This window comes from Schistocerca serialis, chromosome 7, assembly GCF_023864345.2.
Source record: "Schistocerca serialis cubense isolate TAMUIC-IGC-003099 chromosome 7, iqSchSeri2.2, whole genome shotgun sequence".
Lineage (NCBI taxonomy): Eukaryota > Metazoa > Arthropoda > Insecta > Orthoptera > Acrididae > Schistocerca > Schistocerca serialis.
Genome location: NC_064644.1, coordinates 451,195,551 through 451,209,005, shown reverse-complemented (window position 1 = coordinate 451,209,005; position 13,455 = coordinate 451,195,551). Strand labels below are relative to the sequence as shown.

Here is a 13,455-nt window from a genome sequence, read left to right as displayed (position 1 = left end):
ATGCTGCCAGAGATAGTTCGTTGGAATGAGGGATGGTGGATTATGCACTCAGTGTAGTCAGGCTAACTGAGGAGATACTCAACCAATTAGCAGAGGTTCCAAGTTCGAGAAATTGGACAACGACCAGGAGCACGGTATGATGGCCACATGCCCCTTCATAATGCATCCGGTGACGCCATTTTCAGGATAACACTGCGGCCAGTCAGGCCTGACTGACCCATCTAGGGTCAGAACGCGAAACATTACGTACCTTTACTTCTTTACTTACAAAAGGTAACTCTAGAAATTGCAGAAGTTACAGAAGAGAACTCTTGTCGGCTCAGTGTAAAACTATATGGAAGCCTAATAAGCAACAACCTTACATTATTTTCAGAAATATTTATTGAGTAAAAAGAAAAATATTCCAATTCAACGAAAAAAGAAATGCATGTTTTACAGACTTTCTAAAGGAACTTGGCAGTGCAAACAGAAGTAAACTCTCGATTGTAATGAAAAATACTAAAATTCCGAGAAAATAAAAAAAAACTTTAAAATACCATCAAAGATCATGATAAGTTCAGATGAATTATTGGTTGCTAACTTATTACCAAGAGTGTGTGTGTGTGTGTGTGTGTGTGTGTGTGTGTGTGTGTGTATGTGTGTTTATATACAGTATCATCTACCTAAGAAACATCCCAACACAGTAAGAGCATGAGCTAGACCAAGGTAGCTCAGTTGGGAGAACACTTGCCTCAAAAGGCAAGGATTTCAGGTTCGAATCTTGGTCTGGTACGCAGTTTTAATCTGTCAGGAAGTTTCATATCAGCGCACAGTCCACAGCACAGTGAAAATTCATTCTGGAATAATCTAATATTTGTATTTTTTCTAAATCAATGATAGTGGACCTCTTTCGCCCGGCTTAGTTCAGCAAATCGACGTGGCTAGAACTCTACAAGTTTTTGGAGGTCCGCTGCAGAAATACTGAGCCATGCTGTCTTTGCAGAAATCAATAACTGTGAAAGTGTTGCCGGGGCAGGATTTTGTGCACGAACTGAATTCTTCATTACGTCCCGTAAATGTTCGATGGGATTTATGTCTGGTGATATGGGTAGCCAAATCATTCGCTCTAATTGTCCAGCATGTTCTTCAAACCAATCGCTAACAATTGTGGCCTGGTAACATGGCCCATTGCCACCCACAAAAATTCCTTCGTTGTTTAGGAACATGAAATCCATGAACGGCTGCAAATGGTCTCCAAGTAGCCGAACATAACCATTTGCAGCCAAATATCGGTTCAGTTAGACCAGGGAACCATTCCATATAACCATAGAAGACACCACTATGGAGCCACCATCAATTTGTACAGTGCCTTGTTGACAAACTGGGTCCATGGCTTCGTGGGGTCTCTGCTACACTCGAAACCTACCGTCAACTCTTACTCACTGTAGTCGGTTCTCACCCGACAAGGCCACGGTTTTCCAAAGGTCCAGTCGATATAGGCACGAGCCCAGGTGTGACGCTGCTGGCGATTTCGTGCTGTTAGCAAAGGTACTCGCGTTGGTCGTCTTCTGCCGTTGCCCATTGACGCCAAACTGCGCCGCACTGTCGTCACGAATACGTCCATTGTACGTCCTACATGATTTCTGCGGTTATTTCGTACAGTGCTACTTGCCTGTTACCACTGACGACTCCACGCAAACTCCTCTCCTCTCGGTCGTTAAGTGAAGACCGTCGGACACTACATAGTGAAAGGTAATGCCTGAAATTTGGTATTCTCGGCACGCTCTTGATACTGTGGACCTCGGAACACTGAATTCCCTAACGATTTCCGAAATGGAATGTCCCACGTGTCTAGCTCCAACTACCCTTCCGAGTTCAAAGCCTATTTCCCGTCGCACGGCCGTAAGTACGTCGGAAACTTTGTCACATGAATGACCTGAGTACAAATGCCAACGCACTGCCCGTTTATTCCCTGTTTACGTGATATTACCATCATCTGTATATGATCATATCGCTGTCCCATGACTTTTCTGACCTCAGTGTAATGTCGCAATCATTCTACTTGAGAAGAAAGGAGGCCGTCAATGTATCGTCCTATCAGCCGAATTTTTTGGTATGTCAACACGGATATTCCAGTGTGTCTACAGGGAATAACGTACCACTGGTAGTCACGTAACACGGTGTAGAAGGAGTGGGCGGAACAGAAGACCAGTGTCACGCCTTGTAAATGAATATCAGTCTAAGCCCATACAGAAATTGCTGTTTGCGGTGAATGCATCTCAAAAAGTTTTCGAGCGAACATTGCGAAGAGAACTCCATGAAACAGTCATTTGGGATCAGGTACGTCGGCTATTTCATGCAGCAACATGATAATATCCACATTTTCATTGGGGTAAATCAACCAGAAAAAGGACAGTACGTGTGTGGAGGCTAGGTGTGTGGTTCGTCTAGTCGCAGTTTTAGGTATTTTCGAATAATTCGGAGGGTAGTTCAGGCTGGAGAAGGTTCGATGATGTTTTGGGGCTGCTTTTTGTACCATGACTTGGACCCGTGGATCACGTTACCATGAACATCAACAAGGATGTTTATTTAAACAATCACTGCGACCAAGTATTGCTATTTCCCCTGCATCTTCATGATTATGCTGTGGACATTCTCGTCTTTCAAGGTTACTACAACAGTGTTAATATAGCTGCACGCAAATGTTCCAGGTCTGTCGAACACTCAGACACCTTATCTAACCTCGAGAAGCCCGCTAAACAATGTGATCATAATCCTATACAAAATGTCTGCAACTATTTGGATCACCGGCTTAGAAGTGGCAATCAAATGGCTCTGAGCACTATGGGACTTAACTTCTGAGGTCATCAGTCCCCTAGAACTTAAAACTACTTAAAACTAACTAACCTAAGGACATCACACACATCCATGCCCGAGGTAGGATTCGAACCTGCGACCGTAGCGTCACGCGGTTCCAGACTGTAGCGCCTAGAACCGCTCGGCCACCCCGGCCGGCCGTCCTCTGGGGTATTCTGTAGTTGTGACTCCGTTCATGTCATACACAAAGGTCATCATCCATTTCGACTTTGATTGTTGTGGTAGAATTTTATCAGGCGTGGACAGCCGGAACATTTCCACTGTAATGACCGAGACTTCAGTTCTGGCACAAAATCTCGTATCCAGGGTCCATCAACTGCATAATTATTTTCAGAAATTGTTCCCCTTCTGCTCCATAACGTGGACGCTGGTCACTATGTGTAATCCTACCCGACCCGCTTTCGGCTCACGTTTTAATATTGAATTACTCACGATACAGCCACGTGAACCAGCAAACACATATACGACCGTCACGCCCGTCTCCCTCACTATTGACATGAATTTCAATCGCGCCAGCGTAATGGTCGTGCATGCACACTGTGCAGGACTTTTGAAATAACCCTCGCCCCTCTCTATCTACGTAAACACATGAAAACACCAGGTGCCATTTATACGGTTGTATTAACATATCTTAAGCGAAGTGCCACTGGTAGAAGATTAACATTAAGTCGTTTCCACGTGTATAGGATACAAATTAAAATGACGTACCGGTAATGTTCTTCTCTGCGCGATACGGATCATCTAAGTTGTATGCCACATTTCCAGTGTAAAACAAGTGTCTTAAGGGTATCTGTTTTGAAATGTGATGATACTGTCAACAACTCGATTCCACTGGCGAGTTTCTACGGTAGAAGTGACTAATATTCAAACGACCGTGTAATGTGAAAGGTTAAAGGCAACGGGGAATCAAAAATCAATAGTTCAGTTGATCCACATGTGACATAATTACGTGGAATAGCAAGCAGATGGGTTTGTTGATTTGCAATTTCCTCGACTGTGGACTGACATCTGCCCGGATGTGTGCAGTGTGATTGGCCGCAGCACAGAAGCAGTAATCAGCGCTGCATAATCGATAGCGTCTGCGCCTGCGACGCTATTGTTCTTTGCACGAGCACACGGGCCCACGCTTTCTAACGGGAAATTCTGCACTCATTCTGACTGCTCATGTTGTTGATTCGTCCCGTTTCTGAATTCATACTGCATTACTTCCTACTTACACGTTTGAAAGGGCTTCGTGGAGAAACGAAACTTATCGTAATGCGACATTCATTCACTGCTTATCAAGGAAGTCTCCATAAATCGCAGAAAATGTTAGCCTTAAAATGCGTTAAAGCTGATGTATCGAATTTAATAACCATTTCTTTTGCAGCCAAAACTTGATCCGACATAGGCAACGCATAAGGGAGAGCAAATGTCATATTGGGAGAACTGGGATATTGATTAACGGCGGCGCGGTTCTTGTATGTTGTATCTGTAATGCTGCGAAAGACGGTTTCACTCACCTCAATAAGGACTATGCAATCCGCCCTAGATCGCATACACCAATGTGCAACAGCGAAAAAAATCTGTAAAAACCTATGGCGGCAATGCACAGGTCCCTAGAATGCATCATATTTACTACTTTGAAACAGCTGAAAGTTCATTATACTCTTCGGGATTAGGTTTTCGAATACTTGAAATTAACGCATTACAGAATAAATGACTTATCTGTATTACTTAACCGCTATCCCGGAACACTATATACCGTTGCAGTGTAGTTGCAACAAAAATCCCAATATCAATATTTCGTATAATTCTTGACCGAATTTAAAAAAAGTGCTGTTATAATCTACTCACTGACGGGAATAATCTTATGTTGAAAGTTTAACACCATAAGACAATATTTACAGTTAGAAACTGCATAGTTGTCTTGAGGCCACGTAACTGACGACGTGGAAATAAACGGACTTCACTCAGCCAGTATCTGACAATCAAATCACTTAACGACTTGGAACAAAGCTGACGCATAATTTCAAAACTGTACGAAACATTTCATCGGTGACGGCGCTCGTAAAATGATGAAAGGAAAAATGTTTATCGTTTAGTACATTTTCGCTGTTGTTACATTAAATTTCAGCAGCTGGCATGGCGTATTAATTTATTACTTCTTTACATCTTACTATATTCACAACACAGTTTGCGTAAAGTACCTATGCATATCACTTAAAATACCTGCAGAAGTATATCACTGTACGACTTATAGTTGAGGAGATATGACGTCGCAAATATTGAAATGCGTAAAATACTACCTTTAACTTAAAATAAAGAGCTACTTACCCAGCTTATATTCATCCAGTGCTTCATAATAAGAGCACTAATCGGCTTCCAACAAACTTTAAGTGTAATTTAAAAATCTTTCCTAAACTTTTTGTCGCCTACTTGCTTGAAGGGAAATATTGAATACATTAATTCATTTGTAAAGTAATCAGACGTTGAAAGTAATTTTTTAAACGTGAGTTCGATTCTTTAAAGACTCAGGGGTTTACTGGTATTTTAAGAACAATCACGTCCCAAAACTGCTTCCAAGTTCGTTGATGTTTGTAACTACAAGTCTGTGGTGCACTGTTGAGCAACTTAGAGCTGAGCTGCAGTTACACATGCACCATTCGTGCTAGGAGTCAGTAGTTACATCGAACTCACGACAAACTTTAACTAACTCCGGGATGTAGTCTGGTTGTAAACAATCTAAATCACTCATTATTCAGTATGTTGTTATACTCGCCATTCTGAACGACTTCTGCGTAATATATATCGGAGAGTTACCGGCACAGTAACCATAGTCTGTTTCATCCTAACAACATATGAGAACCGTCATCCACATCCGATATGACTGTACATGCTCACTTTTGAATCTCTGCGATGTCTTTGTTCTCTTCAAAAAGGAAATTTTACAACACTTTAACTAAATAATTGAAGGCACAGCTTACACGATGTTACGCACCAGTGACAAGATTACGAATCTCTTACTATAATATGTAGAGTAAGTCTCCTCCCTCCACTGAATGAGGTGGCGCAGTGGTTAGCACACTGGAATCGCATTCTGGAGGACGACGGTTCAATCCCGCGTCCGGCCATCCTGATTTAGGTTTTCCGTGATTTCCCTAAATCGCTCCAGGCAAATGCCGGTATGGTTCCTCTGAAAGGGCGCGACCGACTTCCTTCCACGACCTTCTCTAATCCGATGAGACACATGACCACACTGTTTGGTCTCTTCCCCCAAACTAACCAACCCAACCCTCTCTTCCCTTCAGAACTGGGTAGCGCGCTTTTTCCTTATCGGTTGATTCTAGTGATGGCCATTGTTCACATTATTTTATAAATAAAAATATTCTACGTTACCAATGAAGGGCTTCGTCGATGCACAATAGTACTACACGCATGCTTCTGCGGTTTCACTCGCTGCCTGTTCGGCGCGTGCTTGGGTAGCTCAGTTGGTAGAGCACTTGCCCGCGAAAGGCAAAGGTCCCGAGTTCGAGTCTCGGTCCGGCGCACAGTTTTAATCTGCCCGGAAGTTTCATATCAGCGCACACTCCGCTGCAGAGTGAAAATCTCATTCTGGAAACCTCCCCCAGGCTGTGGCTAAGCCATGTCTCCGCAATATCCTTTCTTTCAGGGGTGCTAGTCCTGCAAGGTTCGCAGGAGAGCTTCTGTAAAGTTGGGAAGGTGGGAGACGAGGTACTAGCAGAAGTAAAGCTGTGAGGACAGGGCGTGAGTCGTGCTTGGGTAGCTCAGTTGGTAGAGCACTTGCCCGCAAAAGGTAAAGGTCCCGAGTTCGAGTCTCGGTCCGGCGCACAGTTTTAATCTGCCAGGAAGTTTCATATCGAGAATGTTTTTGTTAAGAAAGGATTATTGACTAAGTGCTAGCCACAGTACTGGACAATCCATCCCACAGCTTTCAATACATGCATGTTCGCCCTCAGTAACGGCCACCCTACAGCACTGGTGACTGCCAGCTGTAACAATATGGAAGATACATGGGATGCAGTATTAGAGTAAGAGTTTAACAGAGTTTTGGAAGACCTGAGATCAAAAGAATGTGAGTGGCACAGATAACATTTCTTTGGAATTTTGAAGATCATTGGGGGAGTGGAAACCAAAAGACTATTCAAATTTTCTTGTCGTGACTATGACGTTGGAAATGTACCATCAGACTTCCGGAAAAGAATTTCATCCACAGTATCCCAAAAATAGCAAGGGCAGACAAGTGAAAAAACTGTCGTACAATCGACTTAACAGGTCGACCAGTCAAAGTTGCTGACAACAATATTATTAACAAAAATGGAAAAGGAACCTGAGGATTTATGCTAGATGACGATCAGCTTGACTTTAAAAAAAAAAATAAAGATGCTAGGGACGCAGTCCTGGCGTTAGGCTTGATAACAGATGCAAGACGTCAATTTCACAGAATATGTCGGGATAAAAAATGCGATCGCCAATGTAAAGGACACGAAACGAAATTCTGAGCAAAGTAAGTGTAACCTGTAAAGAAAGACGGGTAATAAACAACGTGTATAAACGTCAAGACGGATAAATAAGATTTGAAATCCAAGGACGTGCTGCTCGGATTAAAAATCCTTACACTTTATCCACAAGGTCCCGAACTCTTTCCGTGTAATTTCCATTCTTTGTAGCCCTGAAGAAAGACATCTGTGGCTGTCAGTTTGCTTCGGACGAAGAGATGCACGACTGGGTACAGCCATGGTTTCTTAGGCAACAGTAAACATTTTTCCATGAAGGCTTTGGCTGTCTTGTCTCGCAGTGGAATAAATGTGTTAACTGCTATAGTGATTACTTTAGTAGTAATAAATAGTTTACTTTCTTTTCTTCCATCTGTCTCGTTTTCAGTTAACTGCCCCATATAAATCAGTGCTTGAACTACCCACGTACCACGACTGGTGCGGGTACGCTGGCAAATGCTGGGACGTTGGTGCGAAAGCGTGGCGCGTATTCGTATTCAGGTTGCGGGAACTAAATTTCAGAGGTGGCTGACGTGGCATCATACCAGAAGATACAGGAATGTTGCTCTGAACGATTGTCAGAGCAGACTTGCCTTTCAGTACATTAGTTGTGGTGGTGCCTTTAATAGGAAATAATCAGTAAGATAGGCTTCAAATGGCTCTGAGCACTATAGGACTCAACTGCTGAGGTCATTAGTCCCCTAGAACTTAGAACTAGTTAAACCTAACTAACCTAAGGACATCACAAACATCCATGCCCGAGGCAGGATTCGAACCTGCGACCGTAGCGGTCTTGCGGTTCCAGACTGCAGCGCCTTTAACCGCACGGCCACTTCGGCCGGCCAGTAAGATAGGGCCCTGTGCTCTGGAACAGAGCGCATGTATGCTGTTGTGGTGTTTGTTGCCCCTGCGACCCTTTGAAACGACGAGGTGTTGACTGACAGTTCATCCGTTTCGTGTAAATTTATGTCAAATGGTCATTAACTCACTATTCAGTTGTAGTTGTGATTTTTTGATTTGGCACTAGTCAATACTTTTCACAATTTTCACAATGAACCTGAAAGAACATTTAAAAAAACATACTATAGGGGCTCCAAATAACTGTCTTAATCAACCCCCTGCGTCATTATCTGTAAAACTGTTGTTCCAAGCGACCTCTGAAAAGTACAAGAAATTGATATCAGATCATGCTATTCAAGGATCTCATGGCTCTTCCTGAATCACTTACTTTTATAGTTGTTTTTTTCTGTCGGTTTATAAGAGCAAATTTTCTTTTCCTTTTGCATGCTGGTTATTTTCCCTGATTAAATCCTAACGTTGCTAATGTGGTAAGATTTGATTAATGAAAAGTAATAATTATACCAATATTCACCTTTATTTAACATTACTTACAAGAAAAATAATTCAATAACGAAAAAAAATTAAGTCTAATCAAATTTCAGTTCTGTAAAGTCAACCCTTGTATCATTTTTTCATAACGAAATACAACCCCTAATATTTTTGTAGTACTCTTGATCCATATGTTAGTGACATCGTTCTCCTTATCTTATGACAGTAATCGTTTAATATAATCCAATTTTTTGGTTTCATGAACAATTAATTCGATTCTGTACATTCTTTACCTTCTGTAGCGAATGTTTTGCCCTTTGAACGTGTCGCTCCTCTGCGAAATTTCAAGCTGAACTCTTCCATAGTGATCTTGAGGTTAAAGCTCTTTTTTTCGTCTTTGCTCCGCGAGCTGGGTTTCAGACGACCGTCTTTTCCGAAACCCATGCTGATTCCTACAGAGTAGATTTCTAGTCTCCAGAAAAGTCATTATACTCGAACATAATACATGTTCCAAAATTCTACAACTGATCGACGCCAGAGATATAGGTCTATAGTTCTGCACATCAGTTCGACGTCCCTTCTTGAAAACGGGGATGACCTGTGCCCTTTTCCAATCCCTTGTAACGCTGCGCTCTTCTAGAGACCTACGGTACACCGCTACAAGAAGGGGGGCAAGTTCCTTCGCGTACTCTGTGTAAAATCAAACTGTTATCCCATCAGGTCCAGCGGCCTTTCCTCTTTTGAGCGATTTTAATTGTTTCTCTATCCCTCTGTCGTCTATTTCGATATCTACCATTTTGTCATCTGTGCGACAATCTAGAGAAGAAACTACAGTGCAGTCTTCCTCTGTGAAACAGCTTTGGAAAAAGACGTTTAGTATTTCGGCCTTTAGTCTGTCACCCTCTGTTTCAGAACCATTTTGGTCACAGAGTGTCTGGAGATTTTGTTTTGATCCACCTACCGCTTTGACATAAGAGCAAAACTTTTTAGGATTTTATGCCAAGTCAGTACATAGAACTTTACTTTCGAATTCTTTATTGAACGCCTCTCGCATAGCCCTCCTCACACTACATTTCGCTTTACGTGATTTTTGTTTGTCTGCAAGGCTTTGAGTATGTTTATGTTTGCTGTGAAGTTCCCTTTGTTTCCGCAGCAGTTTTCTAACTCGGTTGTTGTACCACTGTGGCTCTTTTCCATCTCTTACGATCTTGCTTGGCACATACTCATCTAACGCATATTGTACGATGATTTTGAACTTTGTCCACTGATCCTCAACACTATCTGTACTTGAGACAAAACTTTTGTGTTCAGCCGTCAGGTACTCTGAAATCTGCTTTTTGTCACTTTTGCTAAACAGGAAAATATTCCTACCTTTTTTAATATTTCTATTTACAGCTGAAATCATCGATGCAGTAACAGCTTTATGATTGATGATCCCTGTTCTGCGTTAACTGTTTCAAATAGTTCGGGTCTGTTTGTCACCAGAAGGTCTAATATGTTATCGCCACGAGTCGGTTCTCTGTTTAACTGCTCAAGGTAGTTTTCAGATAAAGCACTCAAAAAAATTTCACTGGATTCTTTGTCCCTGCCACCCGTTATGAACGTTTGGGTTTCCCAGTCTATATCCGGCAAATTAAAATCTCCACCCATAACTATAAAATGGTGGGGAAATCTACTCGAAATATTTTGCAAATTATCCTTCCGGTGCTCAGCCACAACAACTGCTGAGCCAGGGGGCCTATAGAGACATCCAGTTACCACGTCTGAGCCTCCTTTAACCGTGACCTTCACCCAAATTATTTCACATTTCGGATCTCCGTCGATTTCCTTCGATACTATTGCATTTTTTATTGATAGCAGAAATCAAACAGAACCTTGTCACACTAACATACACTACTGGCCATTAAAATTGCTACACCACGAAGATGACGTGCTACAGACGCGAAATTTAACCGACAGGAAGAACAAGCTGTGATATGCAAATGATTAGCCTTACAGAGCATTCACATATGATTGGCGCCGGTGGCGACACCTACAACGTGCTGACATGAGGAAAGTTTCCAACCAATTTCTCATACACAAACAGCAGTTGACGGGCGTTGCCTGGTGAAACTTTGTTGTGATGCCTCGTGTAAGGAGGTGAAATGCGTACCATTACGTTTCCGACTTTGATAAAGGTCGGATTGTAGCCTATCTCGATTGCTGTTTATCATATCGTGACATTGCTGCTCGTGTTGGTCGAGATCCAACGACTGTTAGCAGAATATGGAATCGGTGGGTTCAGGAGGGTAATACGGAACGCCGTGCTGGATCCCAACGGCCTCCTATCACTAGCAGTCGAGATGACAGGCAACTTATCCGTATGGCTGTAACGGATCGTGCAGCCACGTCTCGATCCCTGAGTCAACAGACGGGGACGTTTGCAAGACAGCAACCATCTGCACGAACAGTTCGACGACGTTTGCAGCAGCATGGACTATCAGCTCGGAGACCATGGCTGCGGTTACCCTTGACGCTGCATGACAGACAGGAGTGCCTGCGATGGTGCACTCAACGACGAACCTGGGTGCACGTATGGCAGAACGTCATTTTTTCGGATGAATCCAGGTTCTGTTTACAACATCATGATGGTCGCATCCGTGTTTGGCGACAACCCGATGAACAGACACTGGAACCGTATGACCCGGCGTGATGGTATGGGGTGCCATTGGTTACACGTCTCGGTCACCTCTTGTTCGCATTAACGGCACTTTGAACAGTGGGCGTTACATTTCAGATGTGTCACGTCCCGTGGCTCTACCCTTCATTCGATCGCTGCGAAACCCTAAATTTCAGCAGAATAATGCACGACGGCATGTTGCAGGTCCTGTACGGGCCTTTCTGGAGACAGAAAATGTTCCACTGCTGCCCTGACCAGCACATTCTCCAGATCTCTCACCTACTGAAAACGTCTGGTCAATGGTGGCCGAGCAACTGGCTCGTCACAATATGCGTCACTAATCTTGATGAACTGTGGTATCGTGTTGAAGCTGCATGGGCAGCTGTATCTGTACACGCCATCCAAGCTATGTTTGACTCAATGGCCAGGCGTATCAAGGTTGTTATTACGGCCAGAGGTGGTTGTTCGGGGTACTGATTTCTCAGGATCTATGCACCCAAATTGCATGAAAATGTAATCACATGTCAGTTCTAGTATAATATATTTGTCTAAGGAATACCCGCTTGTCAGCTGCATTTCTTCTTGGTGTAGCAATTTTAAATGGCCAGTAGTGTATTATATTCTTCGATATTGTCAGCTGGAAACTTGCCATTCCCAAAGGTTGACTGGTCAACAGCCAACAGGATGCTTGATATGCGGCAGAGAATATCAGTTTCTATTGATGTTAAAGTTTCGTGGGTACTGGTATCATACCTCCTCTTAGCATTCTTAATTAATCTTCCGACTGAAACCGATGTATAACAATCTCGCAATGCCATTTTTCATATTATTTTATATTTTTTCTTTTATTCGTCGGACTTCTAACTGGTCTGGTGCTACCTATCACTCTTTCTTTCCTTCTGTCATACTATTCCTCTTCGGAGAAATCGATCGAATAGCCCAGCGCTACGAAAGAGAAGGCGTTTCTGCGCAAGTGCCACCTCATTTTGCGTGACTTCTCCGAGACCTGTCTAAAAATAAATGCCTCCATTTTCGTGTACCGTAGGAAGTAGTGGCAGGAAATCGAAGAGTCGCTACATTGCCTCACGAAAGAGGTCAGCAAGCATGGAGTTGCAAAAGCGACAAAGCCGCATTGCTGTTCGTTCGCTGACAGTAGAATTTAAAAATCAGCATTACATTTGCAATATCCGTAAAATGTGAAATCCATTCTGTAATAAGGATGTAGTCGCAAAAATATTTCGGAACTGTTGCCATTAATCGCTCAGTTTACGGCACTGTTTACAGACAGATTATGAACAGAGATGCTGTGCGTCTATGCGGTAACAGACGGCCACGACAAATGCTGGCGTGTTTGACAGACGGCAGGAGTCGTGACGGGCGGACATAGTCACCCGGGAGCAGCGCGATGGAACTGTCGGATTAGAGCGGACGACACCTGAGCCTCTGATGTTGGCGGGATGCGTCGACCGTGGCTTAATCCGCGGCTGTCAGAAGGGTGACAGTTTAACTGAACGGCACTGCGAGTGGTTTGAGCCGGCAGAGCGCTCATTGCAGGGCGGAGCGTTGGGTGAGGAAACCGATACGGTGGAAACGAAAAGGGTGCGTGTTTCTTCGTTGCCACGTATGAGTTAAACCGATTCTAACAAAGCTACATAACAGCCAGTGGCAGCACGTGAAAGGTAAAAAACGAGGCGGGGAAGCCCGTTCATAGAACTACTCAAGCCGGCCGCTGTGACCGAGCGGTTCTAGGCCCTTCAGTCCTGAACCGCGCTGCTGCTACGGTCGCAGGTTCGGATCCTGCCTCGGGTATGGATGTGTGTGCTGTCCTTAGGTTAGTCAGTTTTAAATAGTTCTAAGTCTAGGGGACTGATGCCCTCACATGTTAAGTTCCATAGTGCTTAGAGCCATTTGAACCATTTAGACCTACTCTGTAGCTGGAATAGTACCTGAGCTACAGAAGCTGGACAATATATACGGGCTCTGCTTTTTATCTTTAAAAACTAACTTCAAACTGAAACATTCAGATTGTAGTGTATTAGGTAAGAATATAAATTTAATTTTCCTTTATCATCACTAAAAAAGATGATATTTCACGAATTACATGTCTCAGTATCT

The 13,455-nt window shown here is 43.2% G+C and overlaps 1 non-coding gene across 1 annotated transcript; it reads left to right on the top strand.

Annotated features, from left to right (window-relative positions):
* Positions 1–6,311: 6,311 nt before the first annotated feature.
* Trnas-cga (transfer RNA serine (anticodon CGA)) lies at positions 6,312–6,386 on the top strand. The gene has a single exon. It is a non-coding gene; the product is annotated as a tRNA-Ser (tRNA).
* The last annotated feature ends 7,069 nt before the right edge of the window (positions 6,387–13,455 follow it).